Genomic DNA, 8,544 nt, shown 5'->3' with positions numbered 1-8,544 from the left:
GAGCTAGACAGGGGGAGTGTGTCCCTGCTAGTTCTACTAGACCTCTCAATGGCTTTCAATACCATTGAATTTTTTTTCAAGGGGGGTTTTGGGGGGGGGCTGAGTTTCGGGGGGGGGGGGGCTGAGTCTGAGTGAAAGAGGGTCTAGCCTAGCAAACATTTAGTATCACTACCCCAATACCCCCATGCATATGGGATATATTGAGTATGGTGATTAGATCATGATATGAATAAGCATAACAGTTTAAATAATGCACCAGTAAGGCCTTCTTGTGGACCATCATGAGAATTTCGGGGGGGGGGGGGGGCTGAAGCCCCTCAACCCCCCCCCCCCCCCCCGGCTACAGGTCAGTCTGTGTACTATGCTCTACTTACAAATGAGTCATAGAACGGGACTGAGACAACAGAAAATGAGAGAAGTCTCCTCCTCGGAAGAAAAATCCACTCTTGGAAAAGTTAGAGAGGGGGCCAGGAAGACAGTTTCACCTTGTCTCCTGCACTGTGCTAATAATATTATAATATAATATAATATAATATAATATAATATATTGTATATACATATAATATTGATAATATTATAATGTAATACAATATAATACTGCTACTACTAATAATATGATATTATAATTATATATTTTATATTACATGTAATATTACTAATGCTATTACAGTATAATGGTATAGTGCAATATAGTAATATTGTGCAATAGTAATAATATAATATATTGTATTTGCATATCACTTGTAAGCCGCTCTGAGTCCCCATCAGGGTGAGAAGGGTGGCATATAAATGTCGTTAATAAATAATTAAATAAATAATCGGGAGAAGGCGGTCTTGTCAAAAGACAAGCGTTTAATCTGTTCCCAGAAAACCTAAAAAAATACTTATGTTTTCCCCTCTCTATATAAATAGGTCATATCAAAATGCTTAGTTTTGATCCGTTAGACTTATACATGAGTATATACAGTAGATGGATAAGTAGAGAAGATATGCTGCCCCAGTTTTGAAGGAAAGCTCCCATTAATCCCCTGCTGTCGCACATTTCCAGCTGTGTTCAGAACGTCCCAGTTTCTCTCTCCTCCTGCTTTTGCCCATTGCTTCAATTGCGGCAAATTCAGTTCAAAATGCAGCCGCTCTGAGGCTTTCTTGTCCGATAGGAGAAATATTTCTTGCATCTCAAGCAGTAAATGGGCAATAATTACACCTTAATCAGCCGGGAATTAAATAATATCCAGAGGGAGGGAGGAAGCCGAGGGAAATTGGCAAAAGGGAGGGGGAAGGAAATCCTTTTGCCACACAAGATTTATGGCCTTTAATTATTTCAAGTCAGAGATAACAACCGTGATGCCTATTATTTATCTTTGGGAGCCCAAAGACAAGTCTTATTTACCGTCTTGTCTTCTGGAATAAATTTAAGTGCTCCTTAGGGAGGGATGTTTCTCATCAAAGAGTGTTTGGCAAGCAATTACTGCTTAATTAAACCTTTGAGATGCAATTCAAGGAGGGTTGGGTTTTTGCTCACCTCTACTGCCCCTTACTGGAAGGGGCAAGATTATTACGATGGATATCATTACAGTTATACCTCGATCTGGCTTGAAAACAGTCCATGTGAAAAGATTTAGGAATCTGATTGGACCACAATCAGAACACGAGCCAAGAGTGTGATGTACCAGTGAAAAGAGCCAATACGATTCTAGGCTGCATCCAGTGGAGTCTAGTGTCATACACCAGAGCAGAAACACCTCTGACCTAAAACACCACACCAGCTTGGTAAAATCACCAAGCAGTTTATTGAAGAATATATGTAGGCAAAGCAGTAAAAATAGGGGAAAAAAAGTAAAGATCCAATATAAGAAATAGTTCATACGTTTCAGAGGAAAACAAGATCCATGAGTACATGGATCCATGAAACTAGGCACTTGAATCCATGATAGCAGAAAAATCTTAGACAAATCTTGAGCTTGGCAAAAACCTGGTACCGTATATACTCGAGTATAAGCTGACCCGAATATAAGCCGAGACACCTAATTTTACCACAAAAACCTGGGAAAATGTATTGGCTCGAGTATAAGCCGAGGGTTGGAAATGCAGCAGCTACTAGTAAATTTCAAAATAAAAATAGATACCAATAAAATTATATTAATTTAGGCATTTGTAGGCTAAATGTTTTTGAATATTTACATAAAACTGTAATCCAAGATAAGACTGTCGAACTCTGATTAAACCATTATTCTAACCTTCTTCAATGTACATATGCTTACATGTCCTCCAATAATAATAAATAGAGTAAAATAATAATAATAATAGAGTAAAATAATAAATGTAACAATCACAATAATAGAGTAAAATAATAAATGTAATAACAACAATAATAAAATAATAAATATAATAATAATAAAGAAACAACAACAAAGTATAATAATAAATAACATTGACCCGAGTATAAGCCGGGGTAGACTTTTTCAGCCTAAAAAAAGACTGAAAAACTAGGCTTATACTCGAGTATATACAGTACATGAAACTCAGAGCACTTGAAAGCAAGACAATGATAAAATAACATTGTTGACCTGACTGAGGCAGTTCTCTCCCGTGAATCCTTATAAAGCTTTTTCAGATCCCAAAACTGAAAGGAAAGCATTTTTCTTGACCTTCCCACAAGATAATGGTTTGTTACTTCTTTTTTGCTGTAGCTGAACTGGCCGTCTCAGTCTCTGAAGACTTTGCATCTGTTTACTAAAACTTTGCTTTCTGTCCAAGCTTTCATTATCTTCTCCCTTATTAACTCCTGCACCTGACAAATCATGTTCAGGCAGTTGTTCTGAGAAAAGCGGCGAAGGGTCTCTCTCATGAATGTGGCCTTGTGAATCTTCCTGAAGCAGCTCAGGCCTCTCTGCTGAACTTAACTCAGGCCCAAGCAAACCCTCATCCCCAGGCCCATCATCAGGAACATCATCCCCATTCCCATCATGAACATCAACATGAACATCATGCCCATAATGAATATCAACATGAACCTTGGCACAATCACAGGCTGAGATACAACATCAGTCTTTATGATCTCTTCTAGTTCTAAGATTCTCTGGTTCTACCATTCTTGATTTCTTTGGTTCTCTATTTCTTTGGTTCTATGCTTCTGCTATTGTTTTGTTCTATGACTGTTTTGTTCTATAGTTCTATGAGTCTTTTGTTCTGTGGTTCTATGAATAATTAATTCTGTGGTTCTTTAGTTCTGTGGTTCTTTAGTTATATGGTTTTGTGAGTCTTTCATTCTATGGTTCTATCAATAATAATAATAATAATAATAATAATAATAATAATAATAGCTTTATTTATAATCTGCCACCATCTCCCAAAATGGATTCGGGGCAGCTTACAAGCATGTGATAGTGCTGTGGAATATACAAATAGAGTAAAACACTGTAAAACACACAATACTAAATACAGTTAAACACATAACAATTGTAAACAATAACAATGTCAATAACAGAAACGGATGTACTTTAAACAGCATAAGAATCCCTATTAAATTAAAACACTCAATAAAATGCAGCAATAGCTGCAGATAAAATGGTTGTGTCAATATTGGTCACGTTAAGGACCAGAGTCAAACAGTGCTTGGTCCTCAGGTATAAATGAATATTTAACCCTGTTTGAAGGCATGCTTGAAAAGTCATGTTTTCAAGTTTTTACGAAAACATTGAAGTGTGGGGGCTAGCCTAATTTCTCTGGGGTGGGCATTCCAGAGCTGAGGGGCCACCACCGAGAAGACCCTCTTCCTTTTCCCCACCAACCATGCTTGAGATGGAGGTGGGACTGAGAGGAGGGCCTCCCTGGCAGGTCTTGGAGCCTGGGCCGGTACATAGGAGAGATGCAGTTACGAAGATAGGAAGGACCTGGACTGTGTAGGGTACGGTTGCAGCTGGCACACAAGTTTTAACTGTGCAAAAGCCCTCCCGGCCACCACCGACACCTGAGCTTCAAGCATCCTGGATTCAGTGCTGAATCCAGGAGGACCCCCAGACTGTGGACCTGTGTCCCCATTGAGCACAGGTTTCCACTCGAGACCCCGATTGGCCTCACAACTAACCAGAAGGAACTCTGTCTTGTCTGGATTGAGCCTCAACTTATTAGCCCTCATCCAGTCCATCACAACTGCCAGGCACTGGTCCAGGATCTGGGGAGCTTCCTTGGAATGGCGTGGAAAAGAATGAGGTGGAGTTGCGTAGAGATGACACCCAACTCCAAAACTTCAGATGACCTCACCCAGTGGTTTCATGTAGATGTTGAAAACCATGGAGGAAAGAATTGAACCTTGTGGGACCCCATAGGTCAAAGGCCAGAGATCTGAGAAGGTGTCTTCTGGGTACCATCCTCCAGGAAGGAGTGGAGCCACTGCAAAGCAGTCCCCCCAAGGCCCCTTCTGGAGAGCCGGTCCAGAAGGAGACCATGGTCAATTGTATTGGAAGCCGCTGAGAGAGCCAAGAGAACCAACAGGGACACACTCCCCCTTGTCTAGCTCTCTGCGGAGGTCATCCACCAATGTAACCAAAGCTGGCTCCGTTCCGTGACCAGGTCTAAAACCAGAATGAGAGGGATCAAGATAACTGGTTTCTATCATTCTTTCATTCCACAATTCTGTGATTCTTTTGTTATATCATTCTGTTGTTCTATTGTTCTGATTCAGTGACTTTTGTTCTATGGTTCTATGATTTTTGTTCTATTGTTGTGTGGTTCCATGGTTCTGTGGCTCTTTCATCCTATGGTTCTATTCTATGACTCTTTAATTCTATGAATCTATTTTTTTTTGTTCCATGCTTCTTTTGTTCTATACTTGAATTAACCGGTTCTATACTTCAGTTAACCAGCAGCCATATTGATTAATAGGTGCCGGATCAATGTCGTTTCTGGTTGCTTGAGAGTTCCTATTAAAAATAGGTCTAATTAATAATACTATATTCCATGATATACTATAAACTCTGTATTGACTTGATATTAATATTGAAATATAGGCATTACAAGCAAATTAAGGCCAATAAAGATAAGCTCAATGTAATGTCATGCAGGTGTACTAAAGTATGTTTTTATTTCTTTTGCTTGAGAGTCCCAATTAGCTGAGAGTGTCCTTTCTCTAGTAGCAAATAGCAGCAAGAAATCTGTGTGAAGTCCTTGAATAGCGTATGTGATTTTACCTACTTATTTTTAATCGTTCGATACGTCACTTTATTTCGGCTTCAGATTTGAAATCATAAATTGTGTTGTGTTTAGCCTTGTTGGCCACTTTGAGTCTCCTTTAAGAGAGGAAAGCAGAAAAGAGGACAGAAAAAAAAAGGGGGGGGGGACTTGAATAATTCACAAAGGCTGTTCATTAAATGGGATTTATTTTTGGCAGCTTCCTCCTGACAGAGGCTCCCTTTTAGCAACAAAGAGCCTCCTTTAGAGAGGGGCCAGGAATTTAACCCTCTCCCAGACTGAAATCTGTGGAATTTCATGCCAAACCAGAGGAGGCCGCCAAGGAAACGACACATATTTGGTGAGGTTTTCGGGCATCTTGCCTCTTCCTCCTTGAAACAGCTGAGGGTGCCTCTGAGCATGTGTCTTCTGGCATTTGTCTCGGAGGAATCCAAGCTTCCCTGCCCATTCACATCTAGAATGGGAAGACTGCTGTTGCCAAGGACATGTGCCCTTTCTCATTCATCACTTGTGCCATCTCTGATGTTGCACAGACCTGATCTATGAACTTTCTGTTGGTGTGGCATCCATAAATCTCATTGGGAATAGATAGATAGACAGACATACAAATAGACAGGCAGACAGATAGATAGATAGATGGATGGATGGACAGATGGATAGGTGGACGGACAGATAGATAGACGGATGGATGGATAGATGGATAGACAGACGGATGGATGGACAGATGGATAGATGGGCAGGTTGGCTGAGGAACAGATAGATAGACATATGGATGGATTGATGGATGGATGGACTGATAGATAGATAGATAGATAGATAGATAGATAGATAGATAGACGGATGCACAGATGTGTAGAGAGATGGATGGATGGATAGAAGAAGAATGGATTGATTGATCGATCAATCGATTGATGAATAGATAGATAGATTAATAGATAGATAGATAGATAGATAGATAGATAGATGAATAGATGGATAGACGGATGGATGGATGGATAGATAGAGAGATAGATAGATAGAGAGATAGAGAGATAGATGGACAGGCAGACAGATGGATGGACAGACAGACAGATGAATAGACAGATAGACTGATAGATAGATAGATAGATAGATAGATATGGACAGACTCACAGATGGATAGATAGATAGACGAATGGATAGATGGACGGACAGACAGATAAGCATATGAATGGATGGATCGAAGGTTAGATAGATAGATGAATAGATGGATTGATGGATGGACAGACAGACAGACAAATAGATTGATGAATAGATAGATAGATAGATAGATAGATAGATAGATAGATATGGACGGGCTCACAGACAGACAGATAGATAGAGAGACGGATGGACAGACGGACAGACTGACAGATAGATGGATATTTTTCCCGGATTCTATAGATAGGGGACAAATGGAGAGGTGTATTATATTGCTGTTGTTGTTCTAATATTTATTATTATATTATATATTATAATATGTTTTATATTTATTACAACAACATTTATTCTAATATTTACTATATTTATATTTATTATGACAGTATGTATTTTAATAATAGTTATTATAATTACAAAATAGTTATAATAATACTATTTATTATTATAGTATATATTTTAATATGTATATGCATTATGATATTTATTATAACCATGTTTATTATAATTACAATAATATTTATTATGATAGTATTTATTACTATGCTATTTATTATAATTATAAAAAATATTTATTGTACTACTGTGTATTGGAGGTAAGGATATTAGAGGCAAAGATGAAGTACTTTGGCCACATCATGAGAAGAAAGGAAAGCTTATAGAAGAGTATGATGCCGGGGGAAAAGGAAGGAAAAAGGAAGAGGGGCCGACCAAGGCAAGATGGATGGATGGCATCCTTGAAGTGACTGGATTGACCTTGAAGGAGCTGGGGGTAGTGACGGCCAACAGGGAGCTCTGGCATGGGCTGGTCCATGAGGCCACAAAGAGTCGGAAGCAACTGAACAAATGAACAACACTGTGTATTATTAATAGTATTTCTATATATTATATATGTATTATATAATATATGTATTTTATTGTACTGCTGTGTATTGTTAATAGTAATTCTATATATTATATGTATTATCACAATATTTATTATAATAATATCTATTGAACTGCTGTTTTATTAATAGTATTTCTATATATTATATGTATTATTGGAATATTTATTATAATTGTAATAATATTTATTCATATATCTATTACAATGTATATTATATTTTATTATTATGTTTATTACAATAATACTAGCAGTTCCCTGCCACACGTTGCAGTGGTCCAGTCTGGTGATCTTGAAAATAAAGTAACGAGAAAGTGTTCTAATATATGTAATTTCTTTATGCTTGTGGGTAAACAGTATTTCTTGCTGTTTCTTTGTCAGTGTTGATGTGGAGAGTGTCTGGTTTGCCCACCATGGAACATGCAACATATCATTGTTCTTCTTTAAGGGTCCCTTTCAAATCTATGATACTATATCTCTCTGTGTATGAATCCTATCTATCTATCTTCTGTTCTGGCTGTCCTGACACGACAAATAAAAAAACCTATCTATCTATCTATCTATCTATCTATGTATAGCTGGATAGCTCTTTGTCAGGAGGACTTTGATTACGTTTTCTTGCCCTGATGAAGCGAGTTGGATTGGATGGCCTTAAGTATTTTCTGTCAGTCATGGGGGTTCTGTGTGGGAAGTTTGCCCTGATTCTGTCATTTGTGGGGTTCAGAATGCTCTTTGATTGTAGGTGAACTGTGCATCCCAGTGACTACAACTCCCAAATGTCAAGGTCTATTTCCCCCAAACACCATCTGTGTTCATATTCGGGCGTATTGAGTGCTTGTGCCAAGTTTGGTCCAGATCCATCATTGTTTGAGTCCACAGTGCTCTCTGGATGTTTTAGGTGAACTACAACTCCAAAACACAAGGTCAATGCTCACCAAACCCTTCCAGTATTTCCTGTTGGTCATGGGAGTCCTGTGTGCCAAGTTTCATTCAGTTTCATCGTTGGTGGAGTTCAGAATGCTCTTTGATTGTAAGTGAACTCTAAATCCCAGCAACTACAACTCCCAAATGTCAAGATTCTATTTTCCCCAAACTCCACCAGTGTTCACATCTGGGCATATTGAGTATTCATGTAGAGTTTGGTCCAGATCCATCATTGTTGATTGTAAGTGAACTCTAAATCCCAGCAACTACAACTCCCAAATGACAAAATCATAAGTTTTGGAGTGATGGTCGCTCCTTGTGTTGTGAGACGTTTTGTTGCCAAATTTGGTGTGATTTCGTTCATTGGTTCTTTTGTTTTTAAGGTACTCATT

This window comes from Anolis sagrei, chromosome X (genome assembly GCF_037176765.1).
Source record: "Anolis sagrei isolate rAnoSag1 chromosome X, rAnoSag1.mat, whole genome shotgun sequence".
NCBI classification, from domain to species: Eukaryota; Metazoa; Chordata; class Lepidosauria; order Squamata; family Dactyloidae; genus Anolis; species Anolis sagrei.
The sequence above is the reverse complement of the archived record's forward strand: the minus strand, read 5'-3'. Positions refer to the sequence as shown.